This window comes from Lissotriton vulgaris, chromosome 8 (assembly GCF_964263255.1).
Source record: "Lissotriton vulgaris chromosome 8, aLisVul1.2, whole genome shotgun sequence".
Lineage (NCBI taxonomy): Eukaryota > Metazoa > Chordata > Amphibia > Caudata > Salamandridae > Lissotriton > Lissotriton vulgaris.
Window position 1 is genome coordinate 1,493,653,212 of NC_141696.1, and position 21,117 is coordinate 1,493,674,328.

Sequence of the window (21,117 nt, forward strand, 5' to 3'; positions counted from 1 at the left end):
TGGGGAAAAGGGCGGGATAGGTTGCATAGCCTAGTCTGTGTGGGGAGGGGTTAAACTGGCGAGGCTTCTGTGCGAGTTCACATGCCTCTTGTTTATGAAGGGTCAGAGACCGATCAGCGCAGTAAATGATAAGAAAGCAGTCGGTGGTACCTCTTTGGGTGAATGTATTGTGCTTTTCCAGCACTGCAGCTGCGTGAAGTCCCAGAAGAGTTGTCTTCAGTGATCACCTGTGTCTGTGACTTTGCCACTGCGCCGATATGCGCCGAGGTACCTCGAGGGAGCTGTCCATCAAAGTGGGGTACAGGACGGGATAGCTTGCATAGCCTAGTGTGTGTGGGGAGGGGCCAAACTGGCGAGGCTTCTGTGCGTGTGCACTTGCCTCTTGTTTATGAAGGGTCAGAGACCGATTAGCGCAGCAAATGAGGAGAAAGCAGTCGGTGGTACCTCTTTGGGTGAATGTATTGTGCTTTTCCAGCACTGCAGCTGCGTAAAGGCCCAGAAGAGTTGTCTCGAGTGACCACGTGTGTCTGTAACTTTGCCACCGCGCCGTTTGGCGCCAAGGTCCCTCGAGTGAGCTGTCCATCACAGTGGTGGGAAGGGCGGGATAGGTTGCATAGCCTAGTGTGTGTGGGGAGGGGTTAAACTGGCGAGGCTTCTGTGCGAGTTCACATGCCTCTTGTTTATGAAGGGTCAGAGACAGATCAGCGCAGTAAATGATAAGAAAGCAGTAGGTGGTACCTCTTTGGGTGAATGTATTGTGCTTTTCAAACACTACAGCTGCGTATGGGCCCAGAAGAGTTGTCTCGAGTGACCACGTGTGTCTGTAACTTTGCCACCGCGCCGTTTGGCGCCAAGGTCCCTTGAGTGAGCTGTCCATCACAGTGGGGGAAAGGGCGGGAAGATGTTGCATAGCCTAGTGTGTGGGGCGGGGCCAAACGGGCGGGGCTTCTGTACAGTTCACATGCCTCTTGTTTATAAAGGGTCAGAGACCATCAGAGCATCAGATGAGGAGAAATCAGCCTCCTGGTCACTGGAAGTACAGGAGGATTGCGCTCGAGAAACTCGTGGATGCCTAGACCTCCATCACGGATTACAGCTAATTGTAGACTGTAGCCTCGACCTTGCTCACTAGGTTCTTGGGCTGATTATAATGTTTTACTGAAGTTTAGCTTCAACCGGGGCACGTGCTGTTTCTTTTGTATCTGTAAGTGCTTCCTGTTGAGGTTTAATTTTTGAAACAGGAGCATCGTGCCAAAATGAATCCTGCCTGCATATTTATCCACGAAGATGCCACCATGTTGTGCCATACCTCTACTCAACTGGAGTACTTTCTACTGGGTAGTCAGTAAGTGCTACCTCGTTGGGTAAATGTATGGTGCTTTTCCTACACTACAGCTGCGTAAAGGCCCAGAAGAGAAGTCTTCAGTGATCACCTGTGTCTGTGACTTTGCCACTGCGCTGATAGGCGCCTAGGTACCTCGAGTGAGCTGTCCATCACAGTGGGGGAAAGGGCGTGATAGGTTGCATAGCCTAGTCTGTGTGGGGAGGGGTTAAACTGGCGAGGCTTCTGTGCGAGTTCACATGCCTCTTGTTTATGAAGGGTCAGAGACCGATCAGCTCAGTAAATGATAAGAAAGCAGTCGGTGGTACCTCTTTGGGTGAATGTATTGTGCTTTTCCAGCACTGCAGCTGCGTAAAGGCCCAGAAGAGAAGTCTTCAGTGATCACCTGTGTCTGTGACTTTGCCACTGCGCTGATAGGCGCCTGGGTACCTCGAGTGAGCTGTCCATCACAGTGGGGGAAAGGGCAGAATAGGTTGCATAGCCTAGTCAGTGACTTTGCCACTGCGCTGATAGGCGCCGAGGTACCCCGAGTGAGCTGTCCATCACAGTGGGGGAAAGGGCGGGATAGGTTGCATAGCCTAGTCTGTGTGGGGAGGGGTTAAACTGGCGAGGCTTCTGTGCGAGTTCACATGCCTCTTGTTTATGAAGGGTCAGAGACCGATCAGCTCAGTAAATGATAAGAAAGCAGTCGGTGGTACCTCTTTGGGTGAATGTATTGTGCTTTTCCAGCACTGCAGCTGCGTAAAGGCCAGAAGAGTTGTATTCAGGGATCACCTGTGTCTGTAACGTTGCCACTGCGCCGATAGGCGCCGAGGTACCTCGAGTGAGCTGTCCATCACAGTGGGGGAAAGGGCGGGATAGGTTGCATAGCCTAGTGTGTGTGGGGAGGGGCCAAATTGGCGAGGCTTCTGTGTGTGTGCACTTGCCTCTTGTTTATGAAGGGTCAGAGACCGATTAGCGCAGCAAATGAGGAGAAAGCAGTCGGTGGTACCTCTTTGGGTGAATGTATTGTGCTTTTCAAACACTACAGCTGCGTATAGGCCCAGAAGAGTTGTCTCGAGTGACCACGTGTGTCTGTAACTTTGCCACCGCGCCGTTTGGCGCCAAGGTCCCTTGAGTGAGCTGTCCATCACAGTGGGGGAAAGGGCGGGAAGATATTGCATAGCCTAGTGTGTGGGGCGGGGCCAAACGGGCGGGGCTTCTGTACAGTTCACATGCCTCTTGTTTATAAAGGGTCAGAGACCATCAGAGCATCAGATGAGGAGAAATCAGCCTCCTGGTCACTGGAAGTACAGGAGGATTGCGCTCGAGAAACTCGTGGATGCCTAGACTTCCATCATGGATTACAGCTAATTGTAGACTGTAGCCTCGACCTTGCTCACTAGGTTCTTGGGCTGATTATAATGCGTTACTGAAGTTTAGCTTCAACCGGGGCACGTGCTGTTTCTTTTGTATCTGTAAGTGCTTCCTGTTGAGGTTTAATTTTTGAAACAGGAGCATCGTGCCAAAATGAATCCTGCCTGCATATTTATCCACGAAGATGCCACCATGTTGTGCCATACCTCTACTCAACTGGAGTACTTTCTACTGGGTAGTCAGTAAGTGCTACCTCGTTGGGTAAATGTATGGTGCTTTTCCTACACTACAGCTGCGTAAAGGCCCAGAAGAGAAGTCTTCAGTGATCACCTGTGTCTGTGACTTTGCCACTGCGCTGATAGGCGCCTAGGTACCTCGAGTGAGCTGTCCATCACAGTGGGGGAAAGGGCGTGATAGGTTGCATAGCCTAGTCTGTGTGGGGAGGGGTTAAACTGGCGAGGCTTCTGTGCGAGTTCACATGCCTCTTGTTTATGAAGGGTCAGAGACCGATCAGCGCAGTAAATGATAAGAAAGCAGTCGGTGGTACCTCTTTGGGTGAATGTATTGTGCTTTTCCAGCACTGCAGCTGCGTGAAGTCCCAGAAGAGTTGTCTTCAGTGATCACCTGTGTCTGTGACTTTGCCACTGCGCCGATATGCGCCGAGGTACCTCGAGGGAGCTGTCCATCAAAGTGGGGTACAGGACGGGATAGCTTGCATAGCCTAGTGTGTGTGGGGAGGGGCCAAACTGGCGAGGCTTCTGTGCGTGTGCACTTGCCTCTTGTTTATGAAGGGTCAGAGACCGATTAGCGCAGCAAATGAGGAGAAAGCAGTCGGTGGTACCTCTTTGGGTGAATGTATTGTGCTTTTCCAGCACTGCAGCTGCGTAAAGGCCCAGAAGAGTTGTCTCGAGTGACCACGTGTGTCTGTAACTTTGCCACCGCGCCGTTTGGCGCCAAGGTCCCTCGAGTGAGCTGTCCATCACAGTGGTGGGAAGGGCGGGATAGGTTGCATAGCCTAGTGTGTGTGGGGAGGGGTTAAACTGGCGAGGCTTCTGTGCGAGTTCACATGCCTCTTGTTTATGAAGGGTCAGAGACAGATCAGCGCAGTAAATGATAAGAAAGCAGTAGGTGGTACCTCTTTGGGTGAATGTATTGTGCTTTTCAAACACTACAGCTGCGTATGGGCCCAGAAGAGTTGTCTCGAGTGACCACGTGTGTCTGTAACTTTGCCACCGCGCCGTTTGGCGCCAAGGTCCCTTGAGTGAGCTGTCCATCACAGTGGGGGAAAGGGCGGGAAGATGTTGCATAGCCTAGTGTGTGGGGCGGGGCCAAACGGGCGGGGCTTCTGTACAGTTCACATGCCTCTTGTTTATAAAGGGTCAGAGACCATCAGAGCATCAGATGAGGAGAAATCAGCCTCCTGGTCACTGGAAGTACAGGAGGATTGCGCTCGAGAAACTCGTGGATGCCTAGACCTCCATCACGGATTACAGCTAATTGTAGACTGTAGCCTCGACCTTGCTCACTAGGTTCTTGGGCTGATTATAATGTTTTACTGAAGTTTAGCTTCAACCGGGGCACGTGCTGTTTCTTTTGTATCTGTAAGTGCTTCCTGTTGAGGTTTAATTTTTGAAACAGGAGCATCGTGCCAAAATGAATCCTGCCTGCATATTTATCCACGAAGATGCCACCATGTTGTGCCATACCTCTACTCAACTGGAGTACTTTCTACTGGGTAGTCAGTAAGTGCTACCTCGTTGGGTAAATGTATGGTGCTTTTCCTACACTACAGCTGCGTAAAGGCCCAGAAGAGAAGTCTTCAGTGATCACCTGTGTCTGTGACTTTGCCACTGCGCTGATAGGCGCCTAGGTACCTCGAGTGAGCTGTCCATCACAGTGGGGGAAAGGGCAGAATAGGTTGCATAGCCTAGTCAGTGACTTTGCCACTGCGCTGATAGGCGCCGAGGTACCCCGAGTGAGCTGTCCATCACAGTGGGGGAAAGGGCGGGATAGGTTGCATAGCCTAGTCTGTGTGGGGAGGGGTTAAACTGGCGAGGCTTCTGTGCGAGTTCACATGCCTCTTGTTTATGAAGGGTCAGAGACCGATCAGCTCAGTAAATGATAAGAAAGCAGTCGGTGGTACCTCTTTGGGTGAATGTATTGTGCTTTTCCAGCACTGCAGCTGCGTAAAGGCCAGAAGAGTTGTATTCAGGGATCACCTGTGTCTGTAACGTTGCCACTGCGCCGATAGGCGCCGAGGTACCTCGAGTGAGCTGTCCATCACAGTGGGGGAAAGGGCGGGATAGGTTGCATAGCCTAGTGTGTGTGGGGAGGGGCCAAATGGTCGAGGCTTCTGTGTGTGTGCACTTGCCTCTTGTTTATGAAGGGTCAGAGACCGATTAGCGCAGCAAATGAGGAGAAAGCAGTCGGTGGTACCTCTTTGGGTGAATGTATTGTGCTTTTCAAACACTACAGCTGCGTATAGGCCCAGAAGAGTTGTCTCGAGTGACCACGTGTGTCTGTAACTTTGCCACCGCGCCGTTTGGCGCCAAGGTCCCTTGAGTGAGCTGTCCATCACAGTGGGGGAAAGGGCGGGAAGATATTGCATAGCCTAGTGTGTGGGGCGGGGCCAAACGGGCGGGGCTTCTGTGCAGTTCACATGCCTCTTGTTTATAAAGGGTCAGAGACCATCAGAGCATCAGATGAGGAGAAATCAGCCTCCTGGTCACTGGAAGTACAGGAGGATTGCGCTCGAGAAACTCGTGGATGCCTAGACTTCCATCATGGATTACAGCTAATTGTAGACTGTAGCCTCGACCTTGCTCACTAGGTTCTTGGGCTGATTATAATGCGTTACTGAAGTTTAGCTTCATCCGGGGCACGTGCTGTTTCTTTTGTATCTGTAAGTGCTTCCTATTGAGGTTTAATTTTTGAAACAGGAGCATCGTGCCAAAATGAATCCTGCCTGCATATTTATCCACGAAGATGCCACCATGTTGTGCCATACCTCTACTCAACTGGAGTACTTTCTACTGGGTAGTCAGTAAGTGCTACCTCGTTGGGTAAATGTATGGTGCTTTTCCTACACTACAGCTGCGTAAAGGCCCAGAAGAGAAGTCTTCAGTGATCACCTGTGTCTGTGACTTTGCCACTGCGCTGATAGGCGCCTAGGTACCTCGAGTGTGCTGTCCATCACAGTGGGGGAAAGGGCGGGATAGGTTGCATAGCCTAGTCAGTGACTTTGCCACTGCGCTGATCGGCGCCGAGGTACCTCGAGTGAGCTGTCCATCACAGTGGGGAAAAGGGCGGGATAGGTTGCATAGCCTAGTCTGTGTGGGGAGGGGTTAAACTGGCGAGGCTTCTGTGCGAGTTCACATGCCTCTTGTTTATGAAGGGTCAGAGACCGATCAGCGCAGTAAATGATAAGAAAGCAGTCGGTGGTACCTCTTTGGGTGAATGTATTGTGCTTTTCCAGCACTGCAGCTGCGTGAAGTCCCAGAAGAGTTGTCTTCAGTGATCACCTGTGTCTGTGACTTTGCCACTGCGCCGATATGCGCCGAGGTACCTCGAGGGAGCTGTCCATCAAAGTGGGGTACAGGACGGGATAGCTTGCATAGCCTAGTGTGTGTGGGGAGGGGCCAAACTGGCGAGGCTTCTGTGCGTGTGCACTTGCCTCTTGTTTATGAAGGGTCAGAGACCGATTAGCGCAGCAAATGAGGAGAAAGCAGTCGGTGGTACCTCTTTGGGTGAATGTATTGTGCTTTTCCAGCACTGCAGCTGCGTAAAGGCCCAGAAGAGTTGTCTCGAGTGACCACGTGTGTCTGTAACTTTGCCACCGCGCCGTTTGGCGCCAAGGTACCTCGAGTGAGCTGTCCATCACAGTGGTTGGAAGGGCGGGATAGGTTGCATAGCCTAGTGTGTGTGGGGAGGGGTTAAACTGGCGAGGCTTCTGTGCGAGTTCACATGCCTCTTGTTTATGAAGGGTCAGAGACCGATTAGCGCAGCAAATGAGGAGAAAGCAGTCGGTGGTACCTCTTTGGGTGAATGTATTGTGCTTTTCAAACACTACAGCTGCGTATAGGCCCAGAAGAGTTGTCTCGAGTGACCACGTGTGTCTGTAACTTTGCCACCGCGCCGTTTGGCGCCAAGGTCCCTTGAGTGAGCTGTCCATCACAGTGGGGGAAAGGGCGGGAAGATGTTGCATAGCCTAGTGTGTGGGGCGGGGCCAAACGGGCGGGGCTTCTGTACAGTTCACATGCCTCTTGTTTATAAAGGGTCAGAGACCATCAGAGCATCAGATGAGGAGAAATCAGCCTCCTGGTCACTGGAAGTACAGGAGGATTGCGCTCGAGAAACTCGTGGATGCCTAGACCTCCATCACGGATTACAGCTAATTGTAGACTGTAGCCTCGACCTTGCTCACTAGGTTCTTGGGCTGATTATAATGTTTTACTGAAGTTTAGCTTCAACCGGGGCACGTGCTGTTTCTTTTGTATCTGTAAGTGCTTCCTGTTGAGGTTTAATTTTTGAAACAGGAGCATCGTGCCAAAATGAATCCTGCCTGCATATTTATCCACGAAGATGCCACCATGTTGTGCCATACCTCTACTCAACTGGAGTACTTTCTACTGGGTAGTCAGTAAGTGCTACCTCGTTGGGTAAATGTATGGTGCTTTTCCTACACTACAGCTGCGTAAAGGCCCAGAAGAGAAGTCTTCAGTGATCACCTGTGTCTGTGACTTTGCCACTGCGCTGATAGGCGCCTAGGTACCTCGAGTGAGCTGTCCATCACAGTGGGGGAAAGGGCGTGATAGGTTGCATAGCCTAGTCTGTGTGGGGAGGGGTTAAACTGGCGAGGCTTCTGTGCGAGTTCACATGCCTCTTGTTTATGAAGGGTCAGAGACCGATCAGCGCAGTAAATGATAAGAAAGCAGTCGGTGGTACCTCTTTGGGTGAATGTATTGTGCTTTTCCAGCACTGCAGCTGCGTGAAGTCCCAGAAGAGTTGTCTTCAGTGATCACCTGTGTCTGTGACTTTGCCACTGCGCCGATATGCGCCGAGGTACCTCGAGGGAGCTGTCCATCAAAGTGGGGTACAGGACGGGATAGCTTGCATAGCCTAGTGTGTGTGGGGAGGGGCCAAACTGGCGAGGCTTCTGTGCGTGTGCACTTGCCTCTTGTTTATGAAGGGTCAGAGACCGATTAGCGCAGCAAATGAGGAGAAAGCAGTCGGTGGTACCTCTTTGGGTGAATGTATTGTGCTTTTCAAACACTACAGCTGCGTATAGGCCCAGAAGAGTTGTCTCGAGTGACCACGTGTGTCTGTAACTTTGCCACCGCGCCGTTTGGCGCCAAGGTCCCTTGAGTGAGCTGTCCATCACAGTGGGGGAAAGGGTGGGAAGATGTTGCATAGCCTAGTGTGTGGGGCGGGGCCAAACGGGCGGGGCTTCTGTACAGTTCACATGCCTCTTGTTTATAAAGGGTCAGAGACCATCAGAGCATCAGATGAGGAGAAATCAGCCTCCTGGTCACTGGAAGTACAGGAGGATTGCGCTCGAGAAACTCGTGGATGCCTAGACCTCCATCACGGATTACAGCTAATTGTAGACTGTAGCCTCGACCTTGCTCACTAGGTTCTTGGGCTGATTATAATGTTTTACTGAAGTTTAGCTTCAACCGGGGCACGTGCTGTTTCTTTTGTATCTGTAAGTGCTTCCTGTTGAGGTTTAATTTTTGAAACAGGAGCATCGTGCCAAAATGAATCCTGCCTGCATATTTATCCACGAAGATGCCACCATGTTGTGCCATACCTCTACTCAACTGGAGTACTTTCTACTGGGTAGTCAGTAAGTGCTACCTCGTTGGGTAAATGTATGGTGCTTTTCCTACACTACAGCTGCGTAAAGGCCCAGAAGAGAAGTCTTCAGTGATCACCTGTGTCTGTGACTTTGCCACTGCGCTGATAGGCGCCTAGGTACCTCGAGTGAGCTGTCCATCACAGTGGGGGAAAGGGCGTGATAGGTTGCATAGCCTAGTCTGTGTGGGGAGGGGTTAAACTGGCGAGGCTTCTGTGCGAGTTCACATGCCTCTTGTTTATGAAGGGTCAGAGACCGATCAGCTCAGTAAATGATAAGAAAGCAGTCGGTGGTACCTCTTTGGGTGAATGTATTGTGCTTTTCCAGCACTGCAGCTGCGTAAAGGCCCAGAAGAGAAGTCTTCAGTGATCACCTGTGTCTGTGACTTTGCCACTGCGCTGATAGGCGCCTGGGTACCTCGAGTGAGCTGTCCATCACAGTGGGGGAAAGGGCAGAATAGGTTGCATAGCCTAGTCAGTGACTTTGCCACTGCGCTGATAGGCGCCGAGGTACCCCGAGTGAGCTGTCCATCACAGTGGGGGAAAGGGCGGGATAGGTTGCATAGCCTAGTCTGTGTGGGGAGGGGTTAAACTGGCGAGGCTTCTGTGCGAGTTCACATGCCTCTTGTTTATGAAGGGTCAGAGACCGATCAGCTCAGTAAATGATAAGAAAGCAGTCGGTGGTACCTCTTTGGGTGAATGTATTGTGCTTTTCCAGCACTGCAGCTGCGTAAAGGCCAGAAGAGTTGTATTCAGGGATCACCTGTGTCTGTAACGTTGCCACTGCGCCGATAGGCGCCGAGGTACCTCGAGTGAGCTGTCCATCACAGTGGGGGAAAGGGCGGGATAGGTTGCATAGCCTAGTGTGTGTGGGGAGGGGCCAAATTGGCGAGGCTTCTGTGTGTGTGCACTTGCCTCTTGTTTATGAAGGGTCAGAGACCGATTAGCGCAGCAAATGAGGAGAAAGCAGTCGGTGGTACCTCTTTGGGTGAATGTATTGTGCTTTTCAAACACTACAGCTGCGTATAGGCCCAGAAGAGTTGTCTCGAGTGACCACGTGTGTCTGTAACTTTGCCACCGCGCCGTTTGGCGCCAAGGTCCCTTGAGTGAGCTGTCCATCACAGTGGGGGAAAGGGCGGGAAGATATTGCATAGCCTAGTGTGTGGGGCGGGGCCAAACGGGCGGGGCTTCTGTGCAGTTCACATGCCTCTTGTTTATAAAGGGTCAGAGACCATCAGAGCATCAGATGAGGAGAAATCAGCCTCCTGGTCACTGGAAGTACAGGAGGATTGCGCTCGAGAAACTCGTGGATGCCTAGACTTCCATCATGGATTACAGCTAATTGTAGACTGTAGCCTCGACCTTGCTCACTAGGTTCTTGGGCTGATTATAATGCGTTACTGAAGTTTAGCTTCATCCGGGGCACGTGCTGTTTCTTTTGTATCTGTAAGTGCTTCCTGTTGAGGTTTAATTTTTGAAACAGGAGCATCGTGCCAAAATGAATCCTGCCTGCATATTTATCCACGAAGATGCCACCATGTTGTGCCATACCTCTACTCAACTGGAGTACTTTCTACTGGGTAGTCAGTAAGTGCTACCTCGTTGGGTAAATGTATGGTGCTTTTCCTACACTACAGCTGCGTAAAGGCCCAGAAGAGAAGTCTTCAGTGATCACCTGTGTCTGTGACTTTGCCACTGCGCTGATAGGCGCCTAGGTACCTCGAGTGAGCTGTCCATCACAGTGGGGGAAAGGGCAGAATAGGTTGCATAGCCTAGTCAGTGACTTTGCCACTGCGCTGATAGGCGCCGAGGTACCCCGAGTGAGCTGTCCATCACAGTGGGGGAAAGGGCGGGATAGGTTGCATAGCCTAGTCTGTGTGGGGAGGGGTTAAACTGGCGAGGCTTCTGTGCGAGTTCACATGCCTCTTGTTTATGAAGGGTCAGAGACCGATCAGCTCAGTAAATGATAAGAAAGCAGTCGGTGGTACCTCTTTGGGTGAATGTATTGTGCTTTTCCAGCACTGCAGCTGCGTAAAGGCCAGAAGAGTTGTATTCAGGGATCACCTGTGTCTGTAACGTTGCCACTGCGCCGATAGGCGCCGAGGTACCTCGAGTGAGCTGTCCATCACAGTGGGGGAAAGGGCGGGATAGGTTGCATAGCCTAGTGTGTGTGGGGAGGGGCCAAATGGTCGAGGCTTCTGTGTGTGTGCACTTGCCTCTTGTTTATGAAGGGTCAGAGACCGATTAGCGCAGCAAATGAGGAGAAAGCAGTCGGTGGTACCTCTTTGGGTGAATGTATTGTGCTTTTCAAACACTACAGCTGCGTATAGGCCCAGAAGAGTTGTCTCGAGTGACCACGTGTGTCTGTAACTTTGCCACCGCGCCGTTTGGCGCCAAGGTCCCTTGAGTGAGCTGTCCATCACAGTGGGGGAAAGGGCGGGAAGATATTGCATAGCCTAGTGTGTGGGGCGGGGCCAAACGGGCGGGGCTTCTGTGCAGTTCACATGCCTCTTGTTTATAAAGGGTCAGAGACCATCAGAGCATCAGATGAGGAGAAATCAGCCTCCTGGTCACTGGAAGTACAGGAGGATTGCGCTCGAGAAACTCGTGGATGCCTAGACTTCCATCATGGATTACAGCTAATTGTAGACTGTAGCCTCGACCTTGCTCACTAGGTTCTTGGGCTGATTATAATGCGTTACTGAAGTTTAGCTTCATCCGGGGCACGTGCTGTTTCTTTTGTATCTGTAAGTGCTTCCTATTGAGGTTTAATTTTTGAAACAGGAGCATCGTGCCAAAATGAATCCTGCCTGCATATTTATCCACGAAGATGCCACCATGTTGTGCCATACCTCTACTCAACTGGAGTACTTTCTACTGGGTAGTCAGTAAGTGCTACCTCGTTGGGTAAATGTATGGTGCTTTTCCTACACTACAGCTGCGTAAAGGCCCAGAAGAGAAGTCTTCAGTGATCACCTGTGTCTGTGACTTTGCCACTGCGCTGATAGGCGCCTAGGTACCTCGAGTGTGCTGTCCATCACAGTGGGGGAAAGGGCGGGATAGGTTGCATAGCCTAGTCAGTGACTTTGCCACTGCGCTGATCGGCGCCGAGGTACCTCGAGTGAGCTGTCCATCACAGTGGGGAAAAGGGCGGGATAGGTTGCATAGCCTAGTCTGTGTGGGGAGGGGTTAAACTGGCGAGGCTTCTGTGCGAGTTCACATGCCTCTTGTTTATGAAGGGTCAGAGACCGATCAGCGCAGTAAATGATAAGAAAGCAGTCGGTGGTACCTCTTTGGGTGAATGTATTGTGCTTTTCCAGCACTGCAGCTGCGTGAAGTCCCAGAAGAGTTGTCTTCAGTGATCACCTGTGTCTGTGACTTTGCCACTGCGCCGATATGCGCCGAGGTACCTCGAGGGAGCTGTCCATCAAAGTGGGGTACAGGACGGGATAGCTTGCATAGCCTAGTGTGTGTGGGGAGGGGCCAAACTGGCGAGGCTTCTGTGCGTGTGCACTTGCCTCTTGTTTATGAAGGGTCAGAGACCGATTAGCGCAGCAAATGAGGAGAAAGCAGTCGGTGGTACCTCTTTGGGTGAATGTATTGTGCTTTTCCAGCACTGCAGCTGCGTAAAGGCCCAGAAGAGTTGTCTCGAGTGACCACGTGTGTCTGTAACTTTGCCACCGCGCCGTTTGGCGCCAAGGTACCTCGAGTGAGCTGTCCATCACAGTGGTTGGAAGGGCGGGATAGGTTGCATAGCCTAGTGTGTGTGGGGAGGGGTTAAACTGGCGAGGCTTCTGTGCGAGTTCACATGCCTCTTGTTTATGAAGGGTCAGAGACCGATTAGCGCAGCAAATGAGGAGAAAGCAGTCGGTGGTACCTCTTTGGGTGAATGTATTGTGCTTTTCAAACACTACAGCTGCGTATAGGCCCAGAAGAGTTGTCTCGAGTGACCACGTGTGTCTGTAACTTTGCCACCGCGCCGTTTGGCGCCAAGGTCCCTTGAGTGAGCTGTCCATCACAGTGGGGGAAAGGGCGGGAAGATGTTGCATAGCCTAGTGTGTGGGGCGGGGCCAAACGGGCGGGGCTTCTGTACAGTTCACATGCCTCTTGTTTATAAAGGGTCAGAGACCATCAGAGCATCAGATGAGGAGAAATCAGCCTCCTGGTCACTGGAAGTACAGGAGGATTGCGCTCGAGAAACTCGTGGATGCCTAGACCTCCATCACGGATTACAGCTAATTGTAGACTGTAGCCTCGACCTTGCTCACTAGGTTCTTGGGCTGATTATAATGTTTTACTGAAGTTTAGCTTCAACCGGGGCACGTGCTGTTTCTTTTGTATCTGTAAGTGCTTCCTGTTGAGGTTTAATTTTTGAAACAGGAGCATCGTGCCAAAATGAATCCTGCCTGCATATTTATCCACGAAGATGCCACCATGTTGTGCCATACCTCTACTCAACTGGAGTACTTTCTACTGGGTAGTCAGTAAGTGCTACCTCGTTGGGTAAATGTATGGTGCTTTTCCTACACTACAGCTGCGTAAAGGCCCAGAAGAGAAGTCTTCAGTGATCACCTGTGTCTGTGACTTTGCCACTGCGCTGATAGGCGCCTAGGTACCTCGAGTGAGCTGTCCATCACAGTGGGGGAAAGGGCGTGATAGGTTGCATAGCCTAGTCTGTGTGGGGAGGGGTTAAACTGGCGAGGCTTCTGTGCGAGTTCACATGCCTCTTGTTTATGAAGGGTCAGAGACCGATCAGCGCAGTAAATGATAAGAAAGCAGTCGGTGGTACCTCTTTGGGTGAATGTATTGTGCTTTTCCAGCACTGCAGCTGCGTGAAGTCCCAGAAGAGTTGTCTTCAGTGATCACCTGTGTCTGTGACTTTGCCACTGCGCCGATATGCGCCGAGGTACCTCGAGGGAGCTGTCCATCAAAGTGGGGTACAGGACGGGATAGCTTGCATAGCCTAGTGTGTGTGGGGAGGGGCCAAACTGGCGAGGCTTCTGTGCGTGTGCACTTGCCTCTTGTTTATGAAGGGTCAGAGACCGATTAGCGCAGCAAATGAGGAGAAAGCAGTCGGTGGTACCTCTTTGGGTGAATGTATTGTGCTTTTCAAACACTACAGCTGCTTATAGGCCCAGAAGAGTTGTCTCGAGTGACCACGTGTGTCTGTAACTTTGCCACCGCGCCGTTTGGCGCCAAGGTCCCTTGAGTGAGCTGTCCATCACAGTGGGGGAAAGGGTGGGAAGATGTTGCATAGCCTAGTGTGTGGGGCGGGGCCAAACGGGCGGGGCTTCTGTACAGTTCACATGCCTCTTGTTTATAAAGGGTCAGAGACCATCAGAGCATCAGATGAGGAGAAATCAGCCTCCTGGTCACTGGAAGTACAGGAGGATTGCGCTCGAGAAACTCGTGGATGCCTAGACCTCCATCACGGATTACAGCTAATTGTAGACTGTAGCCTCGACCTTGCTCACTAGGTTCTTGGGCTGATTATAATGTTTTACTGAAGTTTAGCTTCAACCGGGGCACGTGCTGTTTCTTTTGTATCTGTAAGTGCTTCCTGTTGAGGTTTAATTTTTGAAACAGGAGCATCGTGCCAAAATGAATCCTGCCTGCATATTTATCCACGAAGATGCCACCATGTTGTGCCATACCTCTACTCAACTGGAGTACTTTCTACTGGGTAGTCAGTAAGTGCTACCTCGTTGGGTAAATGTATGGTGCTTTTCCTACACTACAGCTGCGTAAAGGCCCAGAAGAGAAGTCTTCAGTGATCACCTGTGTCTGTGACTTTGCCACTGCGCTGATAGGCGCCTAGGTACCTCGAGTGAGCTGTCCATCACAGTGGGGGAAAGGGCGTGATAGGTTGCATAGCCTAGTCTGTGTGGGGAGGGGTTAAACTGGCGAGGCTTCTGTGCGAGTTCACATGCCTCTTGTTTATGAAGGGTCAGAGACCGATCAGCTCAGTAAATGATAAGAAAGCAGTCGGTGGTACCTCTTTGGGTGAATGTATTGTGCTTTTCCAGCACTGCAGCTGCGTAAAGGCCCAGAAGAGAAGTCTTCAGTGATCACCTGTGTCTGTGACTTTGCCACTGCGCTGATAGGCGCCTGGGTACCTCGAGTGAGCTGTCCATCACAGTGGGGGAAAGGGCAGAATAGGTTGCATAGCCTAGTCAGTGACTTTGCCACTGCGCTGATAGGCGCCGAGGTACCCCGAGTGAGCTGTCCATCACAGTGGGGGAAAGGGCGGGATAGGTTGCATAGCCTAGTCTGTGTGGGGAGGGGTTAAACTGGCGAGGCTTCTGTGCGAGTTCACATGCCTCTTGTTTATGAAGGGTCAGAGACCGATCAGCTCAGTAAATGATAAGAAAGCAGTCGGTGGTACCTCTTTGGGTGAATGTATTGTGCTTTTCCAGCACTGCAGCTGCGTAAAGGCCAGAAGAGTTGTATTCAGGGATCACCTGTGTCTGTAACGTTGCCACTGCGCCGATAGGCGCCGAGGTACCTCGAGTGAGCTGTCCATCACAGTGGGGGAAAGGGCGGGATAGGTTGCATAGCCTAGTGTGTGTGGGGAGGGGCCAAATTGGCGAGGCTTCTGTGTGTGTGCACTTGCCTCTTGTTTATGAAGGGTCAGAGACCGATTAGCGCAGCAAATGAGGAGAAAGCAGTCGGTGGTACCTCTTTGGGTGAATGTATTGTGCTTTTCAAACACTACAGCTGCGTATAGGCCCAGAAGAGTTGTCTCGAGTGACCACGTGTGTCTGTAACTTTGCCACCGCGCCGTTTGGCGCCAAGGTCCCTTGAGTGAGCTGTCCATCACAGTGGGGGAAAGGGCGGGAAGATATTGCATAGCCTAGTGTGTGGGGCGGGGCCAAACGGGCGGGGCTTCTGTGCAGTTCACATGCCTCTTGTTTATAAAGGGTCAGAGACCATCAGAGCATCAGATGAGGAGAAATCAGCCTCCTGGTCACTGGAAGTACAGGAGGATTGCGCTCGAGAAACTCGTGGATGCCTAGACTTCCATCATGGATTACAGCTAATTGTAGACTGTAGCCTCGACCTTGCTCACTAGGTTCTTGGGCTGATTATAATGCGTTACTGAAGTTTAGCTTCATCCGGGGCACGTGCTGTTTCTTTTGTATCTGTAAGTGCTTCCTGTTGAGGTTTAATTTTTGAAACAGGAGCATCGTGCCAAAATGAATCCTGCCTGCATATTTATCCACGAAGATGCCACCATGTTGTGCCATACCTCTACTCAACTGGAGTACTTTCTACTGGGTAGTCAGTAAGTGCTACCTCGTTGGGTAAATGTATGGTGCTTTTCCTACACTACAGCTGCGTAAAGGCCCAGAAGAGAAGTCTTCAGTGATCACCTGTGTCTGTGACTTTGCCACTGCGCTGATAGGCGCCTAGGTACCTCGAGTGAGCTGTCCATCACAGTGGGGGAAAGGGCGGGATAGGTTGCATAGCCTAGTCAGTGACTTTGCCACTGCGCTGATCGGCGCCGAGGTACCTCGAGTGAGCTGTCCATCACAGTGGGGAAAAGGGCGGGATAGGTTGCATAGCCTAGTCTGTGTGGGGAGGGGTTAAACTGGCGAGGCTTCTGTGCGAGTTCACATGCCTCTTGTTTATGAAGGGTCAGAGACCGATCAGCGCAGTAAATGATAAGAAAGCAGTCGGTGGTACCTCTTTGGGTGAATGTATTGTGCTTTTCCAGCACTGCAGCTGCGTGAAGTCCCAGAAGAGTTGTCTTCAGTGATCACCTGTGTCTGTGACTTTGCCACTGCGCCGATATGCGCCGAGGTACCTCGAGGGAGCTGTCCATCAAAGTGGGGTACAGGACGGGATAGCTTGCATAGCCTAGTGTGTGTGGGGAGGGGCCAAACTGGCGAGGCTTCTGTGCGTGTGCACTTGCCTCTTGTTTATGAAGGGTCAGAGACCGATTAGCGCAGCAAATGAGGAGAAAGCAGTCGGTGGTACCTCTTTGGGTGAATGTATTGTGCTTTTCCAGCACTGCAGCTGCGTAAAGGCCCAGAAGAGTTGTCTCGAGTGACCACGTGTGTCTGTAACTTTGCCACCGCGCCGTTTGGCGCCAAGGTCCCTCGAGTGAGCTGTCCATCACAGTGGTGGGAAGGGCGGGATAGGTTGCATAGCCTAGTGTGTGTGGGGAGGGGTTAAACTGGCGAGGCTTCTGTGCGAGTTCACATGCCTCTTGTTTATGAAGGGTCAGAGACAGATCAGCGCAGTAAATGATAAGAAAGCAGTAGGTGGTACCTCTTTGGGTGAATGTATTGTGCTTTTCAAACACTACAGCTGCGTATGGGCCCAGAAGAGTTGTCTCGAGTGACCACGTGTGTCTGTAACTTTGCCACCGCGCCGTTTGGCGCCAAGGTCCCTTGAGTGAGCTGTCCATCACAGTGGGGGAAAGGGCGGGAAGATGTTGCATAGCCTAGTGTGTGGGGCGGGGCCAAACGGGCGGGGCTTCTGTACAGTTCACATGCCTCTTGTTTATAAAGGGTCAGAGACCATCAGAGCATCAGATGAGGAGAAATCAGCCTCCTGGTCACTGGAAGTACAGGAGGATTGCGCTCGAGAAACTCGTGGATGCCTAGACCTCCATCACGGATTACAGCTAATTGTAGACTGTAGCCTCGACCTTGCTCACTAGGTTCTTGGGCTGATTATAATGTTTTACTGAAGTTTAGCTTCAACCGGGGCACGTGCTGTTTCTTTTGTATCTGTAAGTGCTTCCTGTTGAGGTTTAATTTTTGAAACAGGAGCATCGTGCCAAAATGAATCCTGCCTGCATATTTATCCACGAAGATGCCACCATGTTGTGCCATACCTCTACTCAACTGGAGTACTTTCTACTGGGTAGTCAGTAAGTGCTACCTCGTTGGGTAAATGTATGGTGCTTTTCCTACACTACAGCTGCGTAAAGGCCCAGAAGAGAAGTCTTCAGTGATCACCTGTGTCTGTGACTTTGCCACTGCGCTGATAGGCGCCTAGGTACCTCGAGTGAGCTGTCCATCACAGTGGGGGAAAGGGCAGAATAGGTTGCATAGCCTAGTCAGTGACTTTGCCACTGCGCTGATAGGCGCCGAGGTACCCCGAGTGAGCTGTCCATCACAGTGGGGGAAAGGGCGGGATAGGTTGCATAGCCTAGTCTGTGTGGGGAGGGGTTAAACTGGCGAGGCTTCTGTGCGAGTTCACATGCCTCTTGTTTATGAAGGGTCAGAGACCGATCAGCTCAGTAAATGATAAGAAAGCAGTCGGTGGTACCTCTTTGGGTGAATGTATTGTGCTTTTCCAGCACTGCAGCTGCGTAAAGGCCAGAAGAGTTGTATTCAGGGATCACCTGTGTCTGTAACGTTGCCACTGCGCCGATAGGCGCCGAGGTACCTCGAGTGAGCTGTCCATCACAGTGGGGGAAAGGGCGGGATAGGTTGCATAGCCTAGTGTGTGTGGGGAGGGGCCAAATGGTCGAGGCTTCTGTGTGTGTGCACTTGCCTCTTGTTTATGAAGGGTCAGAGACCGATTAGCGCAGCAAATGAGGAGAAAGCAGTCGGTGGTACCTCTTTGGGTGAATGTATTGTGCTTTTCAAACACTACAGCTGCGTATAGGCCCAGAAGAGTTGTCTCGAGTGACCACGTGTGTCTGTAACTTTGCCACCGCGCCGTTTGGCGCCAAGGTCCCTTGAGTGAGCTGTCCATCACAGTGGGGGAAAGGGCGGGAAGATATTGCATAGCCTAGTGTGTGGGGCGGGGCCAAACGGGCGGGGCTTCTGTGCAGTTCACATGCCTCTTGTTTATAAAGGGTCAGAGACCATCAGAGCATCAGATGAGGAGAAATCAGCCTCCTGGTCACTGGAAGTACAGGAGGATTGCGCTCGAGAAACTCGTGGATGCCTAGACTTCCATCATGGATTACAGCTAATTGTAGACTGTAGCCTCGACCTTGCTCACTAGGTTCTTGGGCTGATTATAATGCGTTACTGAAGTTTAGCTTCATCCGGGGCACGTGCTGTTTCTTTTGTATCTGTAAGTGCTTCCTATTGAGGTTTAATTTTTGAAACAGGAGCATCGTGCCAAAATGAATCCTGCCTGCATATTTATCCACGAAGATGCCACCATGTTGTGCCATACCTCTACTCAACTGGAGTACTTTCTACTGGGTAGTCAGTAAGTGCTACCTCGTTGGGTAAATGTATGGTGCTTTTCCTACACTACAGCTGCGTAAAGGCCCAGAAGAGAAGTCTTCAGTGATCACCTGTGTCTGTGACTTTGCCACTGCGCTGATAGGCGCCTAGGTACCTCGAGTGTGCTGTCCATCACAGTGGGGGAAAGGGCGGGATAGGTTGCATAGCCTAGTCAGTGACTTTGCCACTGCGCTGATCGGCGCCGAGGTACCTCGAGTGAGCTGTCCATCACAGTGGGGAAAAGGGCGGGATAGGTTGCATAGCCTAGTCTGTGTGGGGAGGGGTTAAACTGGCGAGGCTTCTGTGCGAGTTCACATGCCTCTTGTTTATGAAGGGTCAGAGACCGATCAGCGCAGTAAATGATAAGAAAGCAGTCGGTGGTACCTCTTTGGGTGAATGTATTGTGCTTTTCCAGCACTGCAGCTGCGTGAAGTCCCAGAAGAGTTGTCTTCAGTGATCACCTGTGTCTGTGACTTTGCCACTGCGCCGATATGCGCCGAGGTACCTCGAGGGAGCTGTCCATCAAAGTGGGGTACAGGACGGGATAGCTTGCATAGCCTAGTGTGTGTGGGGAGGGGCCAAACTGGCGAGGCTTCTGTGCGTGTGCACTTGCCTCTTGTTTATGAAGGGTCAGAGACCGATTAGCGCAGCAAATGAGGAGAAAGCAGTCGGTGGTACCTCTTTGGGTGAATGTATTGTGCTTTTCCAGCACTGCAGCTGCGTAAAGGCCCAGAAGAGTTGTCTCGAGTGACCACGTGTGTCTGTAACTTTGCCACCGCGCCGTTTGGCGCCAAGGTCCCTCGAGTGAGCTGTCCATCACAGTGGTGGGAAGGGCGGGATAGGTTGCATAGCCTAGTGTGTGTGGGGAGGGGTTAAACTGGCGAGGCTTCTGTGCGAGTTCACATGCCTCTTGTTTATGAAGGGTCAGAGACAGATCAGCGCAGAAAATGATAAGAAAGCAGTAGGTGGTACCTCTTTGGGTGAATGTATTGTGCTTTTCAAACACTACAGCTGCGTATAGGCCCAGAAGAGTTGTCTCGAGTGACCACGTGTGTCTGTAACTTTGCCACCGCGCCGTTTGGCGCCAAGGTCCCTTGAGTGAGCTGTCCATCACAGTGGGGGAAAGGGCGGGAAGATGTTGCATAGCCTAGTGTGTGGGGCGGGGCCAAACGGGCGGGGCTTCTGTACAGTTCACATGCCTCTTGTTTATAAAGGGTCAGAGACCATCAGAGCATCAGATGAGGAGAAATCAGCCTCCTGGTCACTGGAAGTACAGGAGGATTGCGCTCGAGAAACTCGTGGATGCCTAGACCTCCATCACGGATTACAGCTAATTGTAGACTGTAGCCTCGACCTTGCTCACTAGGTTCTTGGGCTGATTATAATGTTTTACTGAAGTTTAGCTTCAACCGGGGCACGTGCTGTTTCTTTTGTATCTGTAAGTGCTTCCTGTTGAGGTTTAATTTTTGAAACAGGAGCATCGTGCCAAAATGAATCCTGCCTGCATATTTATCCACGAAGATGCCACCATGTTGTGCCATACCTCTACTCAACTGGAGTACTTTCTACTGGGTAGTCAGTAAGTGCTACCTCGTTGGGTAAATGTATGGTGCTTTTCCTACACTACAGCTGCGTAAAGGCCCAGAAGAGAAGTCTTCAGTGATCACCTGTGTCTGTGACTTTGCCACTGCGCTGATAGGCGCCTAGGTACCTCGAGTGAGCTGTCCATCACAGTGGGGGAAAGGGCGTGATAGGTTGCATAGCCTAGTCTGTGTGGGGAGGGGTTAAACTGGCGAGGCTTCTGTGCGAGTTCACATGCCTCTTGTTTATGAAGGGTCAGAGACCGATCAGCTCAGTAAATGATAAGAAAGCAGTCGGTGGTACCTCTTTGGGTGAATGTATTGTGCTTTTCCAGCACTGCAGCTGCGTAAAGGCCCAGAAGAGAAGTCTTCAGTGATCACCTGTGTCTGTGACTTTGCCACTGCGCTGATAGGCGCCTGGGTACCTCGAGTGAGCTGTCCATCACAGTGGGGGAAAGGGCAGAATAGGTTGCATAGCCTAGTCAGTGACTTTGCCACTGCGCTGATAGGCGCCGAGGTACCCCGAGTGAGCTGTCCATCACAGTGGGGGAAAGGGCGGGATAGGTTGCATAGCCTAGTCTGTGTGGGGAGGGGTTAAACTGGCGAGGCTTCTGTGCGAGTTCACATGCCTCTTGTTTATGAAGGGTCAGAGACCGATCAGCTCAGTAAATGATAAGAAAGCAGTCGGTGGTACCTCTTTGGGTGAATGTATTGTGCTTTTCCAGCACTGCAGCTGCGTAAAGGCCCAGAAGAGAAGTCTTCAGTGATCACCTGTGTCTGTGACTTT